Here is a 27089-nt window from a genome sequence, read left to right on the forward strand (position 1 = left end):
ATCCTTACTGGGTACAGTAATCTGGGTAGTAGGTTATTCTCTTTCATTACTTTAAGTATGTCCTGCCATTCCCTTCTGGCCTGAAGAGTTTCTATTGAAAGATCAGCTGTTATCCTTGTGGGAATCCCCTTGTGTGTTATTTGTTGTTTTTCCCTTGCTGCTTTTAATATTTGTTCTTTGTGTTTGATCTTTGTTAATTTGATTAATATGTGTCTTGGGGTGTTTCGCCTTGGGTTTATCCTGTTTGGGACTCTCTGGGTTTTTTGGACTTGTGTGACTATTTCCTTCCCCATTTTAGGGAAATTTTCAACTATTATCTCCTCGAGTATTTTTTTCATGGTCTTTCCTTTTGTCTTCTTCTTCTGGGAGTCCTATGATTCGAATGTTGGGGTGTTTTATATTGTTCCAGAGGTCCCTGAGGTTTTCCTCATTTCTTTTGATTCTTTTTTCTTCTTTCCTCTCTGCTTCATTTATTTCCACCATTCTATCTTCTACCTCACTTATCCTATCTTCTGCCTCAGTTATTCTACTGTTGGTTCCTTCCAGAGTGTTTTTGATCTCGTTTATTGCATTATTCATTGTATATTGAATAATTTTAATTTCTTCTAGATCCTTGTTAAACATTTCTTGCATCTTCTCAATCCTTCTCTCCAGGCTATTTATCTGTAACTCCATTTTGTTTTCAAGATTTTGGATCATTTTTATCTTTATTCTAAATTGTTTTTCAGGTAGCTTCCCTATCTCCTCCTCTTTTGTTTGGTTTGGTGGACATTTATCATGTTCTTTTACCTGCTGAGTATTTCTCTGCATTTTCATCTTGTTTAGATTGCTGTGTTTGGGGTGGCCTTTCTGTATGCTGGTAGTTTGTGGTTCCTCTTTATTGTGGAGGTTCCTCTCTGTGGGTGGGGTTGGACGATTGGCTTGTCAAGGTTTCCTGGTTAGGGAAGCTTGCATTGGTGTTCTGGTGGTTGTAGCTGGATTTCTTCTCTCTGGAGTGCAATGGAGTGTCCAGTAGTGAGTTTTGAGATGTCTATGGGTTTGGTGTGACTTTGAGCAGCCTGTATATTGATGCTCAGGGTTATGTTCCTGCGTTGCTGGAGAATTTGCATGGTATGTCTTGCTCTGGAACTTATTGGCTCTTGGGTGGAGCTTGGTTTCAGTGTAGGTATGGAGGCTTTTGGATGATCTCTTATTAATTAATGTTCCCTGGAGTCAGGAGTTCTCTGGTGTTCTCAGGTTTTGGGCTTAAGCCTCCTGCCTCTGGTTTTCAGTCTTATTCTTGCAGTAACCTCAAGACTTCTCCATCCATACAGCACTGATAATAAAACTTCTAGGTTAATGGTGAAAAGATTCTCCACAGTGAGGGGTACCCAGAGAGGTTCACTGAGTTACATGGAGAAGAGAAGAGGGAGGAGGGAGATAGAGGTGACCAGGAGGAGAAGAGGGAGACTCAAACAGGGAGAGAGCAATCTAGCCAGTAAACAGTTCCCTATGTGCTCTCCACAGTCTGGAACCCTCATAGAGGTTCATGGATTTACATAGAGAAGACAAGAGAGAGGAAGGAGATAGAGATGATCAGGAGGAGAAAGGGGGGGAATCAAGAAGAGTGAGAGAGATCTGGGCAGTACTCTGTTCCCTAAGTGTTCTCCATTGCCCAGAACACCCGCAGAAATTCACAGAATTGGGTTGAGAAGAGAAGGAGGAGCGGGGAGATAGAGGTGCCCTAGGGGAGAAAAAAGAGAGTCAAAAGGGGGAGACGGTAATCAAGCCAGTAATCACACTCCTGAGTAAATATGGGTACTGAAGATTGGATTCTTAAATGTGCAAAATTGATATCAAATACTATAAAACAAAGATTAGAAATCTAGAGTAGAGGTTAGACTCTTAAAAAAATAGAATATTAAAAAAAACCAAAATCACAAAAAGTATAAGAAATATATATGGATTTTGCTTTAAAAATAGGGTCTTTTTTTTTGCAAGATAATAATGAGTTATAAAAATGAAAATTAAAAGAGTAATAGAGGACTTTAAAAAATTTAAAAAATTAAAGAAAAATATAATAGTAAAAATATATCTAGGACTTTCTCTGGAGCTATTGCGGGCAGTGTGGGGTCAGTTCAGTTTCAGATAGTTCCCTGTTTCTCCTTATACTTTTCAAGATCTATAGGCCCCTTTCAATGTAGTCGGTGTTAACTACAGGGATTTTAATCTGTTGCACCTGTCACTTCCAAAGTGGTTCCCTCTGTTTATTTGGCTTCTGTTTGCAGGTCTCTTCAGTGTCTAATTTCTGCCTTGACACAAGAGGTGGAGGTGGTCTCTTTAGGTTCACTTGTTCAGCCATGCTGTGGGGAGGGGAGGAACACTGCAAACCAATATCATTGGCGTGTGTGTGGAGAACTCGCAGTGTCTCAGCCACACTGGGTTTGCTCTCACTCACGGTGTGTGTGCTTTCCCAGTCTACCCTGCTCAGGCTTCAGGTTGCCCTACAGGGAGCGGGCCCTGAGTTGCCTGCACTTCCCAGGTGTAATCCGCTCAGGTTCAGGGTCTTGGGTACTCCACAAAGGCGCAGACTCAGTTGGGCCCGTGGTTTGTGCCATTCCCCAATTGGAGCAGCTCAGGCAGCCTGGTGTTTGGCGACCGCACTCTCTTCAGGTGCAGCGTGACTTATCACCTCCCTGGTCCCAGCCTCGGTTTCCGGGCACACCCAACTCCGGTGTGCCTTGTGTCTCTTCTGGGGAGCTGATCTCTGGCTGCGACCCTCCCAGTGGATGTCAACTGTCTGGAATCTAAGGAATTCTGTAGAAACTAGAAGCCTGTTTGCAGTTTGGTAGGAGATGCCCTCTCTGGGGCGAGTTTGCCCCTTTTCGGCTCTGGCTGGCCCCACCTGCCTGCTGCATCTGGCGGAGGATGGGCCAGTCCGCAGCCGGCTAACTCTCCTGTGGTATTGCTCAGTCCTTTGTTCTGTGAGCTGGCCAGCAGTTCCTTAGGTTTGGACTTTTCGCGGGTTAGTTCTCTCTCTCTAGCTATCCCACAGTTTAGGTTGCTATCTCACGTTAGCTCCCTCAGATTGCCCTCAGGGCATTCAGGCCCGGTCTTTACCTTAAGCAATGCCACCCGCCCCTCTCTGTTCAGCCCCCACTTGGTGGTGGCGGATGCGAGAGTCTGAGGTATTTCTCTGCTGGGAGTTGCCTGTAGGCAACTTTAGATTTTATTTATTTATTTTTCCTCCCGGTTATGTTGCCCTCCAAGATTCAAAAACTTCCCCCAAACCTGCCGGTGAGAGGGTTTCCTGGTGTTTGGAAACTTCTCTTTTATGACTCCCTCCCCGGGATGACTCTCCATCCCCAACTCTTTTGTCTCTCTTTTTATCTTTTATATTTTGTCCTACCTCCTTTCGAAGACAATGGGCTGCTTTTCTGGGTGCCTGATGTCATCTGCCAGCATTCAGAAGTTGTTTTGTGAAGTTTGCTCACGTTCAAATGTTCTTTTGATGAATTTGTGGGGGAAAAAGTGATCTCCCCATCCTATTCCTCCACTATCTTAGGACCGCCCCCCTAATTTTCAAATGTCTAATTTTCTACATCACCTTTTCTCCACCTTTGGGCTTTAAACTGTTTTGTTAAAAATATAAATATAGATATTAGGTTTTTGTTTTTTTTTTGCTTAGTGTGAATGAACCAGGTCATACATGTATATATTTTAAAATAAAGAATACCCCCATTATAACAATAGTAAAATCATGTTTTGGTCCTCTAATCCTCCCCACCTCAAATATTCTTTCTCTGAAGTAAAGCACTTTTACATTTTACCTATAATTTACTTCCACATTTCTAAATAACCTCCTTTTAAAATTGATTTTTTGGGACATCCCTGATGGTCATAATTGACTAGTTATATAAAGATTAATCCTGTATTTTGATAATATTAAATAATTTTAATAAAATAGATGTCTATATTTTCCCATAAATTTTAGAACTACTACAACTGGAGAACAATATAAATATAATTGAACTCATTTATTTCCATGTATACTGGTACAAATGCAACTAATTACTCTCTACATCATAGAATAAATATCTATATGAGTATATATAGCTTTAATGTATATGTGCATATTATTAAATATGATAAGTAACATATATGTGCATGCATAGAAGTGAATATGGTTACCTATGTTTCAGATATACACAAAAAGTAACTCAAATATGCGTATAGGTAATATATATATACATCCTCTCTTTGTGTGTATGTGTGTGTGTGTGTGTGTGTGTGTTTTCAAGGCCAGACTAAGCAGAATACTTAAATTGTCCTCTATTCTTCCCATGCCTTAGCATTCTACACTGCACATTCACACTTATTGAGTGGTTAGGGTTAGGCTGACACTTTCCAGGCTGAAAGGCAGAAACATTTATCTTCACTGACAAACAATTTGGGAGTACTTTCCTTGGGTTGCAAGACATTTATTCTAACATAATTCTCATTCTATTCTATTATTAAGCCCTTGCAACATTTGGCATCTTCTTACTAAATTTGCCTGTAATGAACCAAATGACACCAGAGGTTGACTGTACTATATATTACACAACTTGTGCAAAATTTCCTGCCTTTTAAACTTAAAAAGTAATCAGGAGTTCTTTTACATACATTTTTTTTGAAGAAGAAATATTATTTACTTTTTCTCTGAGTATAAATGTAATAATGTATTTCATAGAAACTTGAAAATATGAGAAAATACTAGGAAGAAATAGTAATATCTATAATCCTTTTAGTCAAAGATAATTGTTATTGATATTTTATACATGGACTTAACCATATTTATGCACAATCATGTTTTATATATAAATTTGATAGGTGCATTTAGAATCACACATTTTATACATTTTACTTAATTTTGAGTGAAATTGTATATGTGATTAAAATATGTTAAATAGCTTGATAGTTTGGTTTTTAATGAATGCATGATATTCATTCTATTTACATTATAACATGTAATCACCCTAAATTGTTGGCTGTTTATGTTATTTTCATTTTTTGCTCTTAGAAATAGCACCATGAAAAATCCATTTATAAATTATCACAAACATCTACAATGGTTTTGGTTACTTTATTTATTTAGTATAATCTGATCATGCCTTTCATATTTTTATATCTCAATATGTATTTTCTTACTGATTTGAAAGAGCTTTTTTTCTATAACAGTATTAATCTTTGAACTATCCTATATATTGAAAGTTATTTTTCTTACCTTTTTGATTGCTTTATAATTATGATCGCTTTTTATATGCACTTTGGTTAAAAATGTCTACATTAGTATGGTCTCTGTGGAGGAGAAATTGGCATTTTCTCAAAAAGCTAAACACACATACTTTATTATCTAAGTTTTCTTAGTGTCGGTTTCTAATTTTAGGGTATTGGTTACATGAGTTTACATTAGTCACAACTCAAGAAACTCTACTGTTATGGACTGAGTTGTGTTTCATTAAAAGTTATATGTTGAAGACCTAACTGCCACTGCTTCAGAATGTGACACTGTTTGGATGGTGTTAGTCACTCAGTCATGTCTGACTATGTGACCCTATGGACTGTATAGCCCACCAGGCTTCTCAGTCCAGAGGATTCTCCAGACAAGAATAATGGAGTGGGTTGCCCTTCTTTTCTCCAAATTTTTGGAGATACAGCCTTTAAAGAGGCAGTTAAAGAACACTAAGATCATATAGGTGGACTCTAATGCAATAAACTGCCATCCTTATAAGAGGAGATTAGAACACAAGCTTACACACTGGAAGACTGTGTGAAGACATGGAAAGAAGGCAGTCGTCTACAAGCCAGTGAGAGACCTCAGATGAAACCAACTCTGACAACATTCTGGGATCAAAGTTCTAGTGTTTATAATTGTGAGAAAATTAGCTTCTATATTATTATTTGAGATACTGAGTCTGTGGCATTTGTTATGGTAGCCCTAGCATACTAATACATCTACTTTCTAGATTTGTGCAGATTACTATATGTTATTATACTTAATAAAATTTCAGATATCTCAATTATTATACAATTATGGCCAAGCCAAAGTAACAGGCAAAGAATGGCTCTCCTGACTGAGATATTGAGAAAACAACAGACGATGTATATGAGTGGATGGTTTTCAAGATATTCAGCATTAACCAATAAAAATGGTTATCAATGAGAAATAAAAAAACAAATCAATGAGATGAGGCCTAGAATGATTTTCTGATTCCCACCTTAAGGAAATTCCAGATTATTTCACAGTTTGGGGGGATTCAGGTGGATCCCAGTGGTCTTCTAGGGTTGAGGAAATGGAGCTCAGAATTCAGAGTCCCAGGCAAGCTAGAGTTTTCAAGACAGAGTTTAAGAGAGTAGAGAGCTCTGTAGATGGAGATCTTCAAATAGTTATATAGGTTTCTGAATTATCTAGCTGCTGTTGTTGTTCAGTTGCTAAGTTGTGTCCGACTTTTTGTGACCTCATGAACTGCAGCACCCCAGGTTTCCTGGTCCTTCACTATCTCTCAGAGTTTGCTCAAACTCATGTCCATTGAATCAATGATGCCATCCAACCATTTCATTCTCTGTTGCCCCCATCTCATGCTTTCAGTTTTTCAAAGCATCAGGGCCTTGTCGAGTGAGTCAGTTCATCAAATCAGGTGGCCAAAAGTACTGGAGCTTCAGCTGCAGCCATCAGTCCTTCCAGTGAATATTCAGGGTTGATTTCCTTTAGGATTGACTGGTTTGACTCCTTGCTGTCCAAGGGACTCTCATGAGCCTTCTCTAGCACCACAATTCAAAAGAATCAATTCTTTGGAGCTCAGCCTTCTTTATGGTCCAACTGTCATATCCATACACGACTACTGGAAAAACCATAGCTCTGACTATATGGACCATTTTTGGCAAAGTGATGTCTCTGCTTTTTAATATGCTGTCTAGGTTTTTTCATAGCTTTTCTTCAAAGGAGCAAACATCTTTTGATTTACTTATCAGTGCATGTGTCTGAAGCAACTATTCTATGCTGGTGAAAAATCTACACAAAGTGTTCAGAGTAAAATATCCACAGAGTTTCACATAAGGCTGAGAAATTTCTATTGTCATCATCCAGAATGAAAAATCTTATCTTTCACAGGTTTAATTTTAGTTCAGTTCAGTTCAGTCGCTCAGTCGTGTCCGACTCTGCAACCCCATGAACCACAGCACACCAGGCCTCTCTGTCCATCACCAACTCCCAGAGTTTACCCAAACTCATGTCCATCAAGTCGGTGATGCCATCCAGCCATCTCATCCTCTGTTGTCCCCTACTCCTCCTGCCTCCAATCCTTCCCAGCATCAGGGTCTTTTCCAATGAGTCAACTCTTCGCATGAGGTGGCCAAAGTATTGGAGTTTCAGCTTCAACATCAGTCCTTCCAATGAAGAGCCAGGACTGATCTCCTTTAGGATGGACTGGTTGGATCTCCTTGCAGTAGTTGAACCAAATTACCCACAAACTAATTATTGTCCATCTAACAAAGCTTTATTTATTTATTTATTTTTTTAACAAAGCTTTAAAACAAGATCTAAAAGATAAAACTGTCCCACAGCGATATAACTATAGCCCAGAACAAAAACCAAGAATATTTATTTAACATTAGTTAATATTTAAAAATATCCAGAAGCGAATAAAATAAAATTGCAGTGTTTGGCATGTATGCAAATGAAATTACCGTCCATGCTTAGAAATAGAAAAACATGACCCCAAATGAGTATAAAACATCCATCAGTTGAAAGTGATCTAGAAATGACACAGATTATGTAATTAGTAGACAAGAACATTAAAACATTTATTATAACTGCATTCCATATGTTCAAGTACCTAAAAGTTTAAGCATATTTAGTAGAGATACAGAAGATAACAAAAAAAAATACACAAATGCAACTTATAGTAGTGCTAATTGCACAGAGATGAAAAATATCAATTGTCTATGCTTTCCTTTGAGTTTTTGCTATGTCTGTATCTACCCAAGTGAAAGTATCTTTGAGGTAAAGTATCTGCCTAAGTGGAAGTGAAAGTATTAGTCACTCAGTTGTGTCCAATTCTTTGCAACCCCATGGACTACAGCACACCAGGATTCCCTGTCTGTCACTGCAAAGATGGGCACAGTAAAGGACAGAAAAGGTTTGGATCTAATAGAAGCAGACGATATCAAGAAGAGGTGGCAAGAATACAAATAAGAACTACAAAGAGATCTTAATGACCCAGATAACCATGATGGTGTGATCACTCACCTAGAGCCAGACATCCTGGAGTGTGAAGTCAAGTGGGCCTTAGGAAGCATCACTACGAACAAAGCTAGTGGAGGTGATGGAATTCCAGTTGAGCTATCTCAAATCCTAAAAGATGATGCTGTGAAAGTGCTGCACTCAATATGCCAGCAAATTTGGAAAACTCAGCAGTGGCCACGGGACTGGAAAACGTCAGTTTTCATTCCAATCCCAAAGAAAGGCAATGCCAAAGCATCTTCAAACTACCACACAATTGCTCTCATCTCAACGCTAGTAAAGTAATGCTCAAAATTCTCCAAGCCAAGCAGTACGTGAACAGAGAAATTGCAGATGTTCAAGCTGGATTTAGAAAAGGCAGAGGAACCAGAGATCAAATTGCCAATATCTGTTGGGTCATAGAAAAAGCAAGAGAATTCCAGAAAAACATCTACTTCTGCTTCATTGACTTTGCTAAATCCTTTGACTGTGTAGATCAGAACAAACTGTGGAAAATTCTTCAAGAGATGGGAATACCAGACCACCTTTCCTGCCTCCTCAGAAAGCTGTATGCAGTTCAAGAAGCAACAGTCAGAACTGGACATGGAACAACAGACTGGTACCACATTGGGAAAGTAATAGGTTAAGGCTGTATATTGTCACCCTGCTTATTTAACTTATATGCAGAGTACAACATGGAAAACTCTGGACTGGATGAAGCACAAGCTGGAATCGGGATTGCAGGGAGAAATATCAATAACCTGATATATGCAGATGACACCACCCTTATGGCAGAAAGCAAAGAGAAATTAAAGTGCCTCTTGAAGGTGAAAGAGGAGAGTGAAAAAGCTGGCTTAAACTCAGTATTCGAAAAACTAAGATCATGGCATCTTGTCCCATCACTTCATGGCAAATAGATGGGGAAACAATAGAAACAGTGACAGACTTTATTTTTTGGGGCTCCAAAATCACTGCAGATGATGACTGCCACCATAAATTAAAAGGCACTTGCTCCTTGAAAGAAAAGCTATGATAAACCTAGAAAGTGTATTAAAAAACAGAGACATTACTTTACCAACAAAGGTCCATCTTGTCAAAGCTATGGTTTTTCCCGTAGTCATGTATGGATATAAGAGTTGAACTGTGAAGAAAGCTGAGTGCCAAAGAATTGCTGCTTTTGAACTGTGGTGTTAGAGAAGACTCTTGAGAGTCCCTTGGACTGCAAGGAGATAAAACCAGTCAATTCTAAAGGAAATCAATCCTGAATATTCACTGGAAGCAGTGATGCTGAAGCTGAAGTTCCATTATTTTGGCCACCTTATATGAAGAGCTGACTCTTTAGAAAAGACCCTGATGCTGGGAAAGATTGAAGACAAGAGGAGAAGGGGACAACAGAGGACAGGATGATTGGATGGCATCACTGCCTCAATGAACATGAGTTTGAACAAGCTCTGGGAAATGGTGAAAGGACAGGACAACCTGACATGCTGTAGTCCATGGGGTTGCAAATAGTGGGACATGACTGTGTGACTGAACATCATCAGTGCCTAATAAACAAAGATGCAAACGTCCTCAACAAAATACATGTATTAGCAAACCAAACTCAGTAATTTTCTTTTTATTTGCTGAAATTTACTTTTTATGTATTGATCACTTGGCAGTTTTATATAAGTAACTTCTTCCTATTTTCTATTGGTTAATTTCATCCATGTTGTCTGTTATTGAATTAGAAATACTTAAATTTCATGCATTTAAGTTCATTAAATTTACGTCTCATGGATTTTAATTTTGGAGTTTGTTTTTCCTACTCCTAGATGGAAAATACTCATTTATTTTCATTTAGTAGCATTATACATTTTCATTTGGGCTTATGTTTTTAGTTTTGATGAATTCCAGTCTATTTGAGATTTAGTGTAACAATCCATCTTCATATTGGTAATATTCTGTGCTCTCTGTCCTATTCTGTTGGTCAGTTTGTTCTTGACCAAGCAGCTTTATTACTATGACTGTTTAATATATTTTCATAGTTTAATGAAAGTCCCTACTTCCTTTGTTTTTTTCTTCAAATTTGGCCCAAGCTTTACATAGATTTTTATTTTCCTATATATACTTTCGATTAAACATGTTAACTTCCTAAAAAAATGACACATGAAAATTCTTACTGAAATTGTCTTTTATTTACAGGTTAATTTGTGGATATTTGTTACAGTGCTAAATGATTTTATCCATATACGTGGTATACCTTTTCAGACATCTTTCAAATCTTTTAATGGAAGGTTTTCATATCTCTCAGTGAAAGTTCTTTGGTGCACTTTAATTTCTTTAATAAGTTCATCACAATTTTCTTGCCTTCTGTTTCAGGAAATCATGTTAGTCAAATATTGGACATATTTATTTGGCTTTCTGATTTTCTGTATTTCTCTATCCTATTCAGTCAACCTGTTGTTTTTTCCACATTGCTTCACTCTGAATAATTTCTTTGAAATTATTTTTAAACACTTAATTAATGTTTTAGTTTTCATTAATATATATTTAATTTGAAAACCCTTTCTTGTTTTTGAGGTGTTCTTTCATTACAGAATTCCTGTCTATATTTCATGAATATTTTATGTCTGATAAAATTTTTGAAGTATTTTTCTGCTTATAGTATCTGGATCTGTTCTAAGTTATTTATCATCTGTTCATCTGTTTGGGGCCCTGTTTTGCATGTAGGAGACTATCCTTTGGTATTTGGTGCTAACTGGCTGACCATTCATGATTACGAATGAAGCACTTCATGCTTGGAAGAAGTTTGTGTGATTTATTAGCCACCATTTTCATTTCTTATTGTTTAGTTGCTGACTCCTCTCTGACTCTTTTGAGATCCCATGGACTGTAGCCTGTCAGGATCCTCTGTCCATGGGATTTCCTAGGCAAGAACACTGGAGTGGATTGCCATTTCCTTCTCCAGGGGATCTTCCTGACGCAGGGCTCAAACCCGGGTCTCCTGCATTGGCAGGTGGATTCTTTACCACTAAGCCACAGAGGAAGCACCATTTTCATTGGAGCTTTCCAAATGTTGATGTCTCTAGGTCTTTTCTCTCTGCAGAGAATGAACTAACAGATACTAACATCCAGAGATATAAGCCTAGTTCCTGTGTTCCAGAGCTGATTAGAAGAAAAGGACTTGCGGAGATTGGGTTGGGTGTCTCAGCCATTCAATTTGTAGACTACTGCTTAATTCCTTTGTTTGTAATGTGGAACCTCACTTTGCTTTACTCCAAAATGGGGTCCCTGAGTTAGAGCCTCTATTGTTGAATTTCTCTAGATAATCTATCTTGCAACTTTCCTATTCATGAAAACAAAATGGAACCAAGGACTTTCAAACCTAACTGCTCTTAAATAGACCGAGTAGAGTCTTCTGTATAAAGATTCCTGCCTTTGCTTGACTCTCTAGCCTCTTTGTTACCATTCTCTGTAAGCACTTAGCTTTGCACTCTTCTCTGCTAAGTCACTATTGTTTTTCCATTTGTTTCCTATTTCTTATGTTTCAGTTTGGAATTACAGATGCCTCCTGCTTTCATCAAGCACAATGTGTATTATTGCTCTGATTGTTTTTTGATATATCTTTAGCTTGATGTGTTAAATTGAAAGTCAGAAATGTATATTTTCTATTATTCATTTGTTCAGAGTGGTCATATTAGTTTCTGCACATAAAAAGAATTCCATAAAGGTTTTAGATTGAATGTATATCTGTCATGTATACAAACATGAAGTGATAATGATTTCATCTAACAGATATTTTACTAAAGTTTCATTCACTATACTAGGTAACAGAGAACTACATCCTTGTAAGAAATACTAAATAATAACTGTTTGACACTTGAAGTTAGTGATAAATGCTATGGAAAGAAATACAGCAGATAAAATGATAGCAACAGACTAAAAGGATGTTTAAAGCATGTAGTTCAAGGAAGCCTCTTCCTCTCATCCTTATTGCTTAAAATTAAGTATATATATATATATATATAATATGTATGTAATTAACACAGGATCAAATGAATCACTGAAAGTTGTACTTAGAAGTAAAAATTATACTTGAATTGATTAGTAGGGTTTGTAATTATTTTACAGGAAATATATCTCTACTCTTTGTGTTCCCTGCCTTGGGAGAACTGGTAAAATAAAGCTATTTAATGAGTTGTGGTTTAAATACCCTTTGGAAATCTAAGTTTCTATTGAAAAAGGTGTATAATGCAGTTATATTGCTTTGTTTATGGAGCTGGAGGAGGGAAGGAAAGAAACCTGAGGCTAATAGGAATAGATTACATCTCACTTATGGAACATAGATTAAAATAATATATTTTATTGTGGATCTCCCTTCAGAGTTCAAACTAAATATCATTTACTTTTTTCTATTTAAGTAATAGCCTCAGGGCTTTTAAAAAAATCACTGTCAGAGGATGACCTAATATATCACCAATATAGCTTTTTCCTATCACAGTATCATTGACAAAATATTGTGTTAGCAATATCACCTTTTTTGTCTTGAAATTATAAAATAGAAAAAGGCGTCCCAAATAAATTTTTTTTCCAATAAAAGTAGTCCTAGTTTATTCTCTGTTGTCTTGCTTTGTTTTATTAAAAAAGAAACAATATAGAATACCTTCCTGTTTACCTCTTTTGAAAGTGAATATTTATTTGGTCTATTTAAATTCATAATTTAGTTTCTTGCAGATATTTATTTTATGGTAGTGATTTAATTGAAAAATTCTCTAGTATCAGTACTTTTCCACTAAAATTATTAAACAAACATTTAAATTATTTTAGTGTCCATCAGTTATTTTTTGTCATAGTATTTAAACAACTGTATTTGGCATGTAAAATGAGTGTTGTGTGTGTGTGTGTAGAGTAGTTGTTAAGTTTGGGATTAACTCAGACATATAGCTTCCAAAATTAAATATATAAAAGTGGGTGTATAATGAAATTACCCCAGCCACCACGGTCCTGCCTCTACCCCATCTCCATACCCTGTTTGGAAGTAAACATTCCCTATATCTTGTCTTTCTTTCCAAAGGTCTTATTTATTATATATAAACAGGCCTGAATATATATTCCTGCTTGCCCTTGTTTATATAAAATTTAGCATATTTAAAAATTGTTCTGTTTGACCAAAATGTTTTCTTGTTTGACCAATGTATAGGAGTCACTGAGCTTGTTTCTGGATTTTTTTTTTTTTTTCAGGGAAAATGCTCCATGTGTAGCTATAGATTTGGTTTGTCAAAGGGAAGACAGGAGTTTAGTAGCTTATTATGTGATCATTGGGGTTTGTGTGTATGCGTGTGTATGTGCATGAAAGTGAAAAGTGAAAGTGAAGTCAGTCATTCGTGTCTGACTCTTTGTGACCCCATGGACTGTAGCCCACGAGGCTCCTCCATCCATGGGATTTTCCAGGCAAGAATACTGGAGTGGGTTGCCATTTTCTTCTCCAGCTATGTGTATGCTCAGTGATAAATGTTCACCTGTTCTTACGTTTATGTCGCTCCCTTCCTACTCATAAATTTCCTTCGGGAATTTGTTTCCTTAAAAGATTTGAATTAGGAATATAATACAATAGTTTTTCAAATAAACAATTGACCAGTCTCATTTCTTGAATGTTACAAATCTCATAGTTCTTCAGGCATTCTGTCTATCAGATCTAATCCCTTGAATTTGTCACTTCCACTGTATAATCATAAGGGATTAGATTTAGGTCATATCTGCATGGCGTAGTGATTTTCCCTACTTTCTTCAATTTAAGTCTGAATTTGCAATAAGGAATTCATAAACTGAGCCACAATCAGCTCCCAGTCTTGTTTTTGCTGATTGTAAAACATTATTTATTAAATAATGGTACTTTTCCCTTAATATTTAAATGGTATTATTATCATGTTCTAAATTTTAGTTTTCTTTTCGTTATTTTATGGCATTATTTTTCACTATTTCAATGATGTCATAAGTTTTAATATATATTTAAATATTTATTTCTCTTTTATCTTACAATTTTCATGTTCCAGATAAACTTTAGCAATTAATTTAGTTCTTTAGCAGAATGTGCTGCTGATATTTTGATTTAAAGTATATTTGATTTAAAAAAATTTGAAATAAACATATAAAATCAAAAAAATTACTGATTGAAAATATCAATTGGTAATTTTTTTGTTTTAAAATTGCATTTCTAGTTTATATATTTAAATTTATTTCCTTACAAATATCAACCAAAATATGTTTTAGATGACTACTCTAAACACGCAGTTAGTATAATACTTCTTGTTAAAACTAGAAGGGTACTCTGTGATGACCTGAAAGGATGGGATTGTGAGGTGAGATGGAGGCTCAAGAGGAAGGGGATATATGTACACCAGGAATGTTGAAGGTAATCTATAGTTTTGTGGCTGTCTCGACATAAAAATTTAAAGTAGTTTTTAACCAGTTTCACTGAAATCTTTTACCTATCCCTATCTTACTATTTAGATACACTTTTATCATCTAAACTCTAATTTCCTTTTCCCTCTTAATGTGTCTCCATATAGCTTATGTTAGTATATGTCCTTAAATAAAGAATGAAACTTTTTGAGGGTTCTGATTATTTATATTTATATCCAGAGGGACATAAGATGTTTTTCTGTATCATTCTTCAGCCAAATGCCTCATTCAACTCTAAATTAGAGAAAGCCTAGTCTATATTTATTTCTTCATTGACTACTACCTTAAGATTCTTTTCTTGCTATTGCCTAGAGTAAAGCCTCACTTCAGTGAGATCATGTTTTTCATTTGATGTGGATGTTTTTTAATAGTTTCATATCCTAAAAGACATGGACACAATGTATGGCAAAAACTATTACAATATTGTAAAGTAATTATCCCCCAACTAAAATAAATAAATTTATAAAAAAAAAAAAAGACATGGACACAAACCTATGTAACACATAGATTTCTGCTTGTACTTGTTTTCTTTCTTCTTTTATTTCTCAGTCCATTCATCCACCTGATGCAAAATGATACCATTTCTGTTAACATTACATCAGGAAGTAAAAAAAAAAAAAAAATCCTACTGAAAGAAAATATTTGACTAAGCATCATGATTTGGAATATACTCAAATTAGTATAACTTAGTTTAAACAGTCATATTTATGTTATCTGTGATATTCCCTCAGTAAATGGATTTCATTTGCTCAGGTGAGTGAGTAATGAATAGTATTAGAACAATACCCTGTTTAGAGCTCTTGAAATCTACAGTTGATAGTATCTTCATAATAGTGATCTACTGGCGGTTCAGTGGTAAAGAATCCACCTGCCAAAGCAGGGGATTCGGGTTCAATCCCTGGGTCAAGAAGATCCCCTTGGAGAAAGAAATGGCAACCCATTCCATTATTCTTGTCTGGGAAATCCTATGGACAGAGGAGCCTGGCAGGCTACAGTCCATGGGGTCACAAAGAGTCAAAGACATAGCAATTAAACAACAACAAAAAATAATAATCCACCTTCCTTTTTAATCTTTTAGTTTCCATTTACTTTTCTCGTTCTGTTTTTGTTTCTAAATGCATGTTTGCACACATACATACTCAACCTCCATTTCCTTTAATTTTATATATTTTTGGACAATTTTGAATAGTTGGAAAATTTTTAAATTTTCAAATTTTTTGTCCTATTTCCTGAATTTTTATGACATATAATATTTTCATGATATAGTAATTATCATTAAGAATGAATTATTTTGAAATTTAAAAGTTTAGCTCATGCCAGGCTATGGTATATGGAGAAATTAAAATGATGAGAAAAGATAAAGAAAGTTACAAGTGGTGAAATTATAGTAAAAAGTAGATAGATTATATATCTTTAATGAGTTTATATATTTTTAAAAATTTTCTTTTTCAAATTCAAACAATCTCTATACTGACTGGTCTAAAATTCATTTTCTTCTCAAGTTGATGTACATTTGAAGTGCATTCTTTTGATTTGTATTCACAAGCATAATCCTTTTATCTTTTTGCAAAAATATGTTGTTTTGTTTTGTTTTAATGAGGAAGAATTCCAAAAAAGAAAGAATTCTTTATGTGTCTTGTGAGTTTTCACCTCTAAAGGATGTATGTTTTTTACTTGAAATGTAACAAATTTTCACTTGAAAGTGTTCCGAAGTGTTTTTTAAATCAATTTTTACTGGAGTATAGGTGCTTTACAAGGTTGTATTAGTTTCTACTGTATAGCAAAGTGAATCAACTGTGTGTATACATGTGTTCAGTTGTGTCCTACTTTTTGCAATCTTGTGGACTGTAGCCACAAGGTTCCTCTGTCCATGGAATTTTCCAGGCAAACATACTGGAGTGGTTGCCATTTTCTACTCCCAGGGATCTTCCTGACTCAGGGATCGAATCCACATCTCTTGCATCTCCTGCATTGGTAGGTGGATTCTTTACCCCTAGTGTCACCTGGGAAGCCCCATACATATACATATATCCCCTCTTGTTAGGATTTCCTTCCCCTTTAGGTCACCACAGAACAATGGTTAAGAGTTCCCTGAAGTTTATAAAGTAGGTTCTTATTAGTTGTCTATTTTACACATAGTATTAATTGTGTTTATATGTCAATCCCAATTCATCCCACAACTCTCCCCCTCCTCGCCCATTTGGTGTCCATACATTTGTTTTCTATGTCTGTGTCTCTATTTCTGTTTTACAAGTAAGATCATCTATACCATTTTCTAGATTTGACATACGCATATTAACATACAATAGTTTTATTTTTTCTCTTTCTGATCTTACTTCACTCTGTATGACAGTGTCAATGTCCATCCATCTCTCTGTAAGTGACCCAATTTCATTTTTATGACTGAGAAATATTCCATTATATAAACATAGCACAACTTCTTTATCCATTCCTCTGTTGATGGACATTTAGATTGACTCTATGTCCTGGCTATTGTTAATAATGCTGCAATGAACATTGGGTTGCATGTGTCTCTTTGAATGATGGTTTTCTCTGACTGTATGCCAGTAATGGAGGAAATAGATTTAATAGTGATCCATAAATTACTAATACTTTATTAATAATGTATCTGTAAAATATACTAATTTTTATAAGCATATTTTATGTTTATTATATTTATTTTATAATTTTCTTGAATTTTATAATTTTCTTACAACTATACATTTGCGAGATCATTGAAAAAGCCAGAGAATTCCAGAAAAACATCTATTTCTGCTTTATTGACTATGCCAAAGCCTTTGACTATGTGGATCACAATAAACTGTGGAAAATTCTGAAAGAGATGGTAATACTAGACCACCTGACCTGCCTCTTGAGAAACCTGTATGCAGGCCAGGAAGCAATAGTTAGAACTGGATATGGAACAAAAGACTGGTTCCACATAGGAAAAGGAGTACGTCAAGGCTGTATATTGTCACCTTGCTAATTTAACTTCTATGCAGAGTACATCATGAGAAACACTGGGCTGGAAGAAGCACAAGCTGGAATCAGGATTGCTGGGAGAAACATCAATAACCTCAGATATGCAGATGACACCACCCTTATGGCAGAAAGTGAAGAAGAACTAAAGAGCCTCTTGATGAAAGTGAAAGAGGAGAGTGAAAATGTTGGCTTAAAGCTCAACATTCAGAAAACTAAAATCATGGCATCTGGTCCCATCACTTCATGGCAAATAGATGGGGAAACAATGGAAACAGTGGCTGACTTTTTTTGGGGGGGAGGGGGGCTCCAAAATCACTGCAGATGGTGATTGCAGCTATGAAATTAAAAGACACTTAGTCCTTGGAAGGAAAGTTATGACCAAACTAGATAGCATATTAAAAAGCAGAGACATTACTTTGCCAACAAAAGTCCATATAGTCAAGGCTATGGTTTTTCCATTCATCATGTATGGATGTGAGAGTTGGACTGTAAAGAAAGCTGAGCACCGAAGAATTGATGCTTTTGAACCATGGTGTTGGAGAAGACTCTTGAGAGTCCCTTGGACTGCAATGAGATCCAATCAGTCCATCCTAAAGGAGATCAGTCCTGGGTGTTCATTGGAAGGACTGATATTGAAGCTGAAATTCCAATACTTTGGCCACCTGATGCGAAGAGCTGACTCATTTGAAAAGACCCTGATGCTGGGAAAGATTGAAGGCAGGAGGAAAAAGGGACGAAGGAGGATGACGTGGTTGGGCGGTGTCGCCGACCTGATGGACAAGAGTTTGGGTAAACTCCGGGAGTTGGTGATGGACAGGGAGGCCTGGCGTGCTGCGGTTCATGGGGTCACAAAGAGTCGGACACGACTGAGCGGCTGAACTGAACTGAAATGAATGTAAATATATTGATGACTGATAAAGTAACCATGTGAAAATCAGTTCCACAGTTAAATTTCCTTTCATCTCCTACAAATGATTATACCCACAGGTTCTAAAGATTACAGACATGAAACAGATGAACTCATTATAACATATTTAAGTATGGGATGCCTTTTAAATATCACCAAAATTTGTAAGAAAATGACTTTATGATAAAAAGAACACTTCATGGCAAATAGATGGGGAAACAATGGAAACAGTGGCAGACTTAAGGTTTTTGGGCTCCAAAATCACTGGATATGGTGACTGCAGCCATGAAATTAAAAGATGCTTGCTCCTTGGCAGAACAGTTATGAACAACCTAGGCAGCATATTAAAAAGCAGAGACATTAGTTTGCCAACAACTGTCCATCTAGTCAAAGCTATGGTTTTTCCAGTAGTCATGTATGGATGTGAGAGTTCGACTATAAAGAAAGCTGAGCACTAAAGAATTGATACTTTTAAACTGTGGTATTGGAGAAGACCCTTGAGAGTCCCTTGGATTGCAAGGAGATCCGACCAGTCCATCCTAAAGGAGATCAGTCATGAGTATTCATTGGAAGGACTGATGCTGTAGCTGAAACTCCAATTTGGCCACTTGATGCAAAGAACTGACTCATTGGAAAAGACCCTGATGCTGGGAAAGATTGAAGGTGGGATGAGAAGGCCATGACAGAGGATGTGATGATTGGATGGTATCACTGACTCAATGGACATGAGTTTCAGTAATGGGAGTTGATGATGAACAGGGAGGCCTGGCATGCTGCAGTCCATGGAGTTGCAGAGAGTCAGACACGACTGAACTGAACTGATGATGCCAATATTATTAAATGTGAATAAAAATGTTTTAATGGTTTATATTTCTTGATTTAGCTTTATTCATTCAACTAGCATCTTATTAATGCTTTCTACATGTTAGTTATGTACTAGGGACGTGGAGATAGAAACAAAGCGATAGTCTTTATCCTTGATAATCTGTTTAAGAATATTAACAAAATTTTCTGTCAGAAAATTCTAAGTCATAGACAAATGTAGTGCTTTTGATTCTTTGAGCTCTTTCACTGTGTTCAGAATATCTTTTTAGTTAGTTTTATGTTTTAATTATTGAAAATTTAAAATACCCATAAAAGTAGAATGGTACGAAGTATCTCTGCATACCATTACTCAGCTTTAAAAACCATAAGCTTTATATCTGGTAAATTTTCTGTTTTTCTGGTTTTTCTTTCTCTGAAATGTTTTAAAACAAATCCTGACATTGTATCACTTCACTCATAAATACTTCAGAATATTTCTCTAATAGATAAAACTTTAAAAAAACCCTATAACAGCATTATTACATTAACAATATTGATTGTAATTCTTTATATTATCTAAGACCTATTCCTCATTCAGTTTCCTTTAGTTGCATAGAATAGTGGTTCCTCAACCTCCAGGATTTAATGCCTGATGACCTGAGATTGAGCTGATATAATAACAATAGAAATAAAAGTGTGTGATAAATGTAATGCACTTGAATCATCCCCAAACCATCCCTCCCTATGACGGTCCATGGAAAAACTGTCTTCCATGAAACTAGTCCCTGGTGCCAAAAAGGTTGTAGACCACTTTCATGGGATTCATTTTAACAACACAAACTGTGACTGAAATATTGAAGAAACAAGTCTATTAATTTTATCCTTTCATCAATATAAGAGTAAAAACCTGGGTACTGGTTTTCTATGCCTTTATCTTCTAAAGCAGAATAGTAACTGTCATCCTACAGAGATCATTTCTGAATGATCTGCACACTTTACAAATCGAATGGCTGTGTTTATTCTCATTTCAGTTTAGAAGGTCAGCAGGTACATAAACTTCTTGCATTGTGATGGCAATGTGATGTCATGCAGGTTTTTTGAGAAAGAATGCAATTAGTGTCAGGTGCCTCAAATCACTGCAGGTAATTGCAATCATTTTTAAGGGAAGACAAAGGGAAAGAGAAATTTCAAGGACTAAAAGAATAGTTCACAGCTATGTGGCAGCTTTTGTGGGCCCTTGTTTTTCAACAACTGAATTACAATGGAAAGATCATAACAAATTCAAATTATATTACCTATCTAAAAATAATGTTCTAATTTAAAAAGAAATATTTTCTTGTCTGAATCCTTACATATTTAATCTAAACCAGAAATTACATTTTAGTCATTGAATGTTGTCTATATTTTAAAAGATTTCCTGAGTTTATTTGTAGGGTTACAGTATACATATTTTAATTTTATGTATTCGCACAATGAGAGATGTGCAAATGCCAAAAAAAAATATCCAAAACCTTGTTAAATTTTAGTTCACTGTCTTTTTCTAAAAATGTAATTTTGCAATGGGCTATGAGATTGATTTATACAGGTGATCTTTTTCTAATTATAAATATGTAAACCCAGGTTACTCAGTGGTAAAGAATCCACTTGCCAATGCAAGAAATGCAGGAGATGTGGATTCTATTCCTGGGTTGGAAAGATCTCCTGGAGGATCTTCCCCAGAAGGATCCTCCTGTGGAGGAGGAAATGGCAACCCACTCCAGTGTTCTTGCCTGTAAAATCCCTTAGACAGAAGAGCCTGGTGGACTAAATTGCCATGGGTTTGCAGAGTTGGACACTACTGAGCACACATGCACATTCAGCATTTTAGTTCTGTGTGAGGCCTTGCTAGATACATCAGATACACTGATGTTCAACAAAATACAGGTACACTTATTACAACTTTGAAGATCAAAAACTGGCTACTGATTGACAGGGGAATATTTTTAATTATTCTTACATTGACTTATGAATGAAAATCGGTGTTTTAAATACAGTATTCTAGAGTTCAGTTGCTCAGTATTGTTCGACTCTTTGCGACCCCATGGACTGCAGCACACCAGGCCTCCCTGCCCATCACCAACTCCCGGAGTTTACTCAAACTCATGTCCATCTAGTTGGTGATGCCACCCAACCATCTCATCCTCTGTCGTCCCCTATCGTCCTGCCTTCAATCTTTCCCAGCATCAGGGTCTTTTCCAATGAGTCAGTTCTTTGCATCAGTTGGCCAAAGTATTGGAGCTTCAACTTCAGCATCAGTCCTTCCAATGAATATTCAGGACTGATTTCCTTTAGGATTGACTGGTTTGATCTCCTTGCAGTCCAAGAGATTCTCAAGAGTCTTCTCTAGCACCACAGTTCAAAAACTTCAGTTCTTCAGTGCTCAGCTTTCTTTATGGTCCAACTCTCACATCCATACATGACTACTGGAAAAACCATAGCTTTGACTAGATGGACCTTTGTTTGGCAAAGTAATGCCTCTGCTTTTTAATATGCTGTCTAAGTTTGTTATAGCTTTTTTTTCCCCCCAAGGAGCAAACATCTTTTAATTTCATGGCTGCAGTCACCATCTGCAGTGATTTTGTAACCCCCCAAAATAAATTCTTTCACTGTTTCCAGTCTGTCACTAGTATTCTTCAGTATGCTTATAATTCACTTATATGTTTTCTTGCATTTTCCCCTTTCATTAGACCATAAATCCTATACACATAAAAATCAACTGTAAAAGTCAAGTGAGATTCATCATGTTGATGTTTGGCAGAAAACAACAAAATTCTGTAAAGCAATTATCCTTCAATTAAAAAATAAGTAAATTTAAAAAAAAAATTCCTAATCCCCCCCAAAACTGTCAAGCGGGATTCAAAGGTGAAAACCAAACTTCTCTCTACCTCACTCAGCCAAGGCCTCTCAGAATAAGAAGTACTAGAAAAGTTATGTAGCTAATATTTTCTATAAGATTTCAACTTTAACAGGAGAAATATTCAGAAGGAAAAAAAACTACAAGCCTTTATTCTTTGGCTAAGGGTCATTTTTATTTCTTCCTCTTCAGTAAACACTGAAGAGTAAAACTTATTGAAGAATAAATCTTCAGTCCATAATTTAGAAAAAATATGTAAGTTGATGAAGAATTTTTAAAATTTATTTGAAAATTCAGATATTATTCAGAAGGGAAAACCTTAAATTTCATAGCTATTATTTTATTATAACCATAAGTAAATTGCTATTCTTCACAGTAATTTTTGACAACAGATTAATGACCTAAATTCACTATGTAACATCTGGTGTACCTTCTGTGGACTAAAAATCAATTAGAATTTTTAATTATTTCTGTGCAACATCTGCAAGACAATCTAATTCCAAGGCGAATTAAATGCTCTCTCTGGTGATTGTGTAATAAGATACATCTGTGGCTTAAGAAACTGCCCTTTCCTAAAGTGTACAGTTTGAAAATATTTGGCTTGTTTTTTTCTCTTTTGACTTAATTCATGTGTTTTAATAGTGTATGTTATTGCATTTTTATAGGTTTTGAAACCAGTATCAGAAATCACTGTATAATTTTCTGATACTTCTTCTAACGCTAGCACTTTATTTCTTATCAAGCATTTTTTTAGAATTGGCAAACAGTCCTCTTATAATTAATTGATGATGATATGATTTTCATCCTTCTGGCTTATGTTGAGCCATTGCCAGTGCTGTTTAAATCTTCTGATGAGCAGAGTCAGATGCAAACAGAAATGTAATAGGGTGACCAAAAACCCTGGAGACAAAGTTGGATGCTCTTTTCTAATCAACACAGATTCTAATCAACTCAGATGTCAGTTTTTAATCCTTGATTAATTATAATCATCTATAACAATCATGTTTATTACTCTGATAATTTTTGATATCTCTGTTCTTCGATAGGATGCTGTTATTCAACAGGTAAATAAAACTCTTTCACCAAGATTGACATTAATCTGTAGATGATTGGCGCATGCTATTTACCTCTATTTCTTATATTCTAAATATAATTGATTTTGGTTAATAGTAGCTATTTCTCAATGCTAAAAGTTCAGCCATTAATCTTGTACTTCTATAAAATTCTCTTGAAATATTGTACTTTATGTTTCTTACTGCTATAATTGCTTTGAAAATGTCTTTTTAAATGTATATTTTGTAGGTACCATGTCTATGGTCTGTGGTTTTTTTCTCCTTTTTTCAGACTTTTAATTATTTTAATTTTTTCCTGAATATCTATGCATATTTGTTTTACTGGTATAAAAGTTTTGGTTGTTTTCTAAAAATTTCTAGAGGGTTTGCTTAGCTAATTTTGATAATAAAATGAGCATATTTATGAAATATAGGCTTCCCTGGTGGCTAGTATGGTAAAGAATCTGCCTATGATGCAGGAAACCAGGTTCAGTCCCAGGGTTGGGAAGATCCCCTGGAGGACGAACCCCTGGAGGAGGGCATGGCAACCCACTCCAGTATTCTTGCCTGGGAAATCCCATGGACAGAAGAGTCTGGCGGGTTACAGTCCATGGGATCCCAAACCATCAGACATGACTGAGCGACTAACACTTTCACTTTCAAAGTTTAGGGCTGTCTAAACCAGTGTGTATCAAACTTTAATGTGCATACTCGTCACCTGGGGATCTTGTTAAAAGCCAGGTTCAGAACTTATGGTTGCTTGGGAGAGGGAATAGTTATTTAAAATGGATAAACAACAAGGACCTATTGTTTAGCACATGGAACTCAGCCCAATGTTATGCGGCAGCCTGGATGGGAGAGGAATTTGGGGGAGAATGGATACATGTATATGTATGACTGAGTCCCTTCACTGTTCACCTGAAACTATTACAACATTGTTAACTGACTGTCCCCAATACAAAATAAAAGTTAAAAAAAAAAGAAAGTCAGATTCAGATTTGCCAGGAATCAAGTGAGTTCTGAAATTATTCATTTCTGATAAATTCTCTGTGCTGTGCTTAGTTGGTTAGTGGTGTCCAGACTCTTTGTGAGATCCCATGGACTATAGCCTGCAAGGCTCCTCTGTCCATGGGATTTTCCAGGGAAGAATTCCTGAGTGGGTTCTCATGGACTCCTCCAGAGGATCTTCCCAACTCAAGGATCGAACCCAGGTCTCCCATATTACAGGTGGATTGTTTAACATCTGAGCCACTAAGGAAGTCCATAAGGTCTCTGGTGATACCTATGCTGCTGGTCCTTGGACCATAATTTGAGAAATTAAGATATAAATAACTATACGTTTTAGTATGTTTGAATATTTTTCATCAAGTAAAACTTTGAAGTTTACTGAGGATATTGTCTGTAGTTGTAGATGATATACTACTCTTCTATCCTTTCACTATAAAACTGTTCAGAAAAAAGCTGTCTAATCTTGTTTATTCAGTTTTTCATAAACCCTGCTGGGGCCACTTACAATCAAATTTATGCCCACATTAGTTTCCATGACTGTTCTTTTAATGTTCTGTATCAACCCACTCATCTCTAAACCAAGGTTATTTATGCTCATTGCTTATAGCAAATTAGTGGGTAAGGGCAAATCCAAGCTTTCAAGGAAAGAAGGAACATTCTATATCAGAGTAATTATGACAAGGGTGCTAGAGATATTGGTACTGAAGAAGCTGAGCACAGTAAGAGAGAAAATCTCATGTGCCAAAATGAACATCTTGAACCAACACCTTCAGTGACACATGAATAAGTTCCTAGGCTGTAAGATAATGTTAACTGCACTAGTTGAGTTAATACCTCATGAGAACTTATGAGAACTTACTTATGAGAACTTACTTACTTATGAGAACTACCATGTGCACATGTATATATGTATACATGTATATATTATACATGTGTATATATTATCAGTTCAGTTCAGTCGCTCAGTCGTGTCCGACTCTTTGCGACCCCATGAATTGCAGCATGCCAGGCCTCTCTGTCCATCACCAACTCCCGGAGTCTACCCAAACCCATGTCCATCGAGTCGGTGATACCATCCAACCATATCATCCTCTGTCGTCCCCTTCTCCTCCCGCCCCCAATCCTACCCAGCATTAGGGTCTTTTCCAATGAGTCAACCCTTCGCATGAGGTGGCCAAAGTATTGGAGTTTCAGCTTCAACATCAGTCCTTCCAATGAACACCCAGGATTGATCTCCTTTAGGAAGGATTGATTGGATCTCCTTGCAGTCCAAGGGACTCTCAAGAGTCTTCTCCAACACCACAGTTCAAAAGCATTAAATCTTCAGCGCTCAGCTTTCTTCACCGTCCAACTCTCACATCCATACATGACCACTGGAAAAACCATAGCCTTGACTAGACAGACTTTTGTTGGCAAAGTAATGTCTCTGCTTTTTAATATGCTATCTAGGTTGGCCATAACCTTCCTTCCAAAGAGTAAGCATCTTTTAATTTCATGGCTGCAGTCACCATCAGCAGTGATTTTGGAGCCCCAAAAAATAAAGTATGACACTGTTTCCACTGTTTCCCCATCTATTTCCCATGAAGTGATGGGACCAGATGCCATGATCTTAGTTTTCTGAATGTTAAGCTTTAAGCCAACTTTTTCACTCTCCTCTTTCACTTTCCTCAAGAGGCTCTTTAGTTTTTCTTCACTTTCTGCCATAAGGGTGGTGTCATCCGCATATCTGAGGTTACTGATATTTCTCCTGGCAATCTTGATTCCAGCTTGTGCTTCTTCCAGCCCAGTGTTTCTCATGATGTACTCTGCATAGAAGTTAAATAAGCAGGGTGACAATATATAGCCTTGACGTACTCTTTTCCCTATTTGGAACCAGTCTGTTGTTCCATGTCCAGTTCTAACTGTTGCTTCCTGACCGGCATACAGGTTTCTCAAGAGACAGATCAGATGGTCTGGTATTCCCATCTCTTTCAGAATTTTCCACAGTTTATTGTGATCCACATAGTCAAAGACTTTGGCATAGTCAATCAAGCAGAAATAGATGTTTTCCTGGAACTCTCTTGCTTTTTCGATGATCCAGCGGATATTGGCAATTTGATCTCTGGTTCCTCTGCCTTTTCTAAAACCAGCTTGAACATCTGGAAGTTCACGGTTCACGTATTGCTGAAGCCTGGCTTGGAGAATTTTGAGCATCACTTTACTAGCATGTGAGATGAGTGCAATTGTGTGGTAGTTTGAGCATTCTTTGGCATTGCCTTTCTTTGGGATTGGAATGAAAACTGACCTTTTCCAGTCCTGTGGCCACTGCTGAGTTTTCCAGATTTGCTGGCATATCGATTGCAGCACTTTCACAGCATCACCTTTGAGGATTTGAAATAGCTTAACTGGAATTCCATCACCTCCACTAGCTTTGTTTGTAGTGATGCTTCCTAAGGCCCACTTGACTTCACATTCCAGGATGTCTGGCTCTAGGTGAGTGATCACACCATCGTGATTATCTGGATTGAGAAGATCTTTTTTGTACAATTCTTCTGTGTATTCTTGCCACCACTTCTTAATATCTTCTGCTTCTGTTAGGTCCATACCATTTCTGTCCTTTATCAAGCCTATCTTTGCATGAAATGTTCCTTTGGTATCTCTAATTTTCTTGAAGAGATCTCTTGTCTTTCCTAATCTGTTGTTTTCCTCTATTTCTTTGCACTGATCGCTGAGGAAGGCTTTCTTTTTTTTTTTTTTTTTATTATAAATTTATTTATT

The 27089-nt window shown here is 36.4% G+C and overlaps 1 protein-coding gene and 1 long non-coding RNA gene across 8 annotated transcripts in view; both read left to right on the plus strand.

Annotated features, from left to right (window-relative positions):
• The window catches only part of SPAG16 (sperm associated antigen 16), a 981998-nt gene that overhangs the window by 197032 nt on the left and 757877 nt on the right, over positions 1 to 27089 (plus strand). The gene's annotated exons all lie outside the window — the stretch shown is intronic.
• LOC145542976 (uncharacterized) lies at positions 4280 to 7731 on the plus strand. The gene is made up of 2 exons (XR_014080327.1): positions 4280 to 6659; positions 7370 to 7731. It is a non-coding gene; the product is annotated as an uncharacterized LOC145542976 (long non-coding RNA).

This window comes from Giraffa tippelskirchi, chromosome 3 (assembly GCF_054371585.1).
Source record: "Giraffa tippelskirchi isolate mGirTip1 chromosome 3, T2T-mGirTip1v1.2.pri, whole genome shotgun sequence".
NCBI lineage: Eukaryota > Metazoa > Chordata > Mammalia > Artiodactyla > Giraffidae > Giraffa > Giraffa tippelskirchi.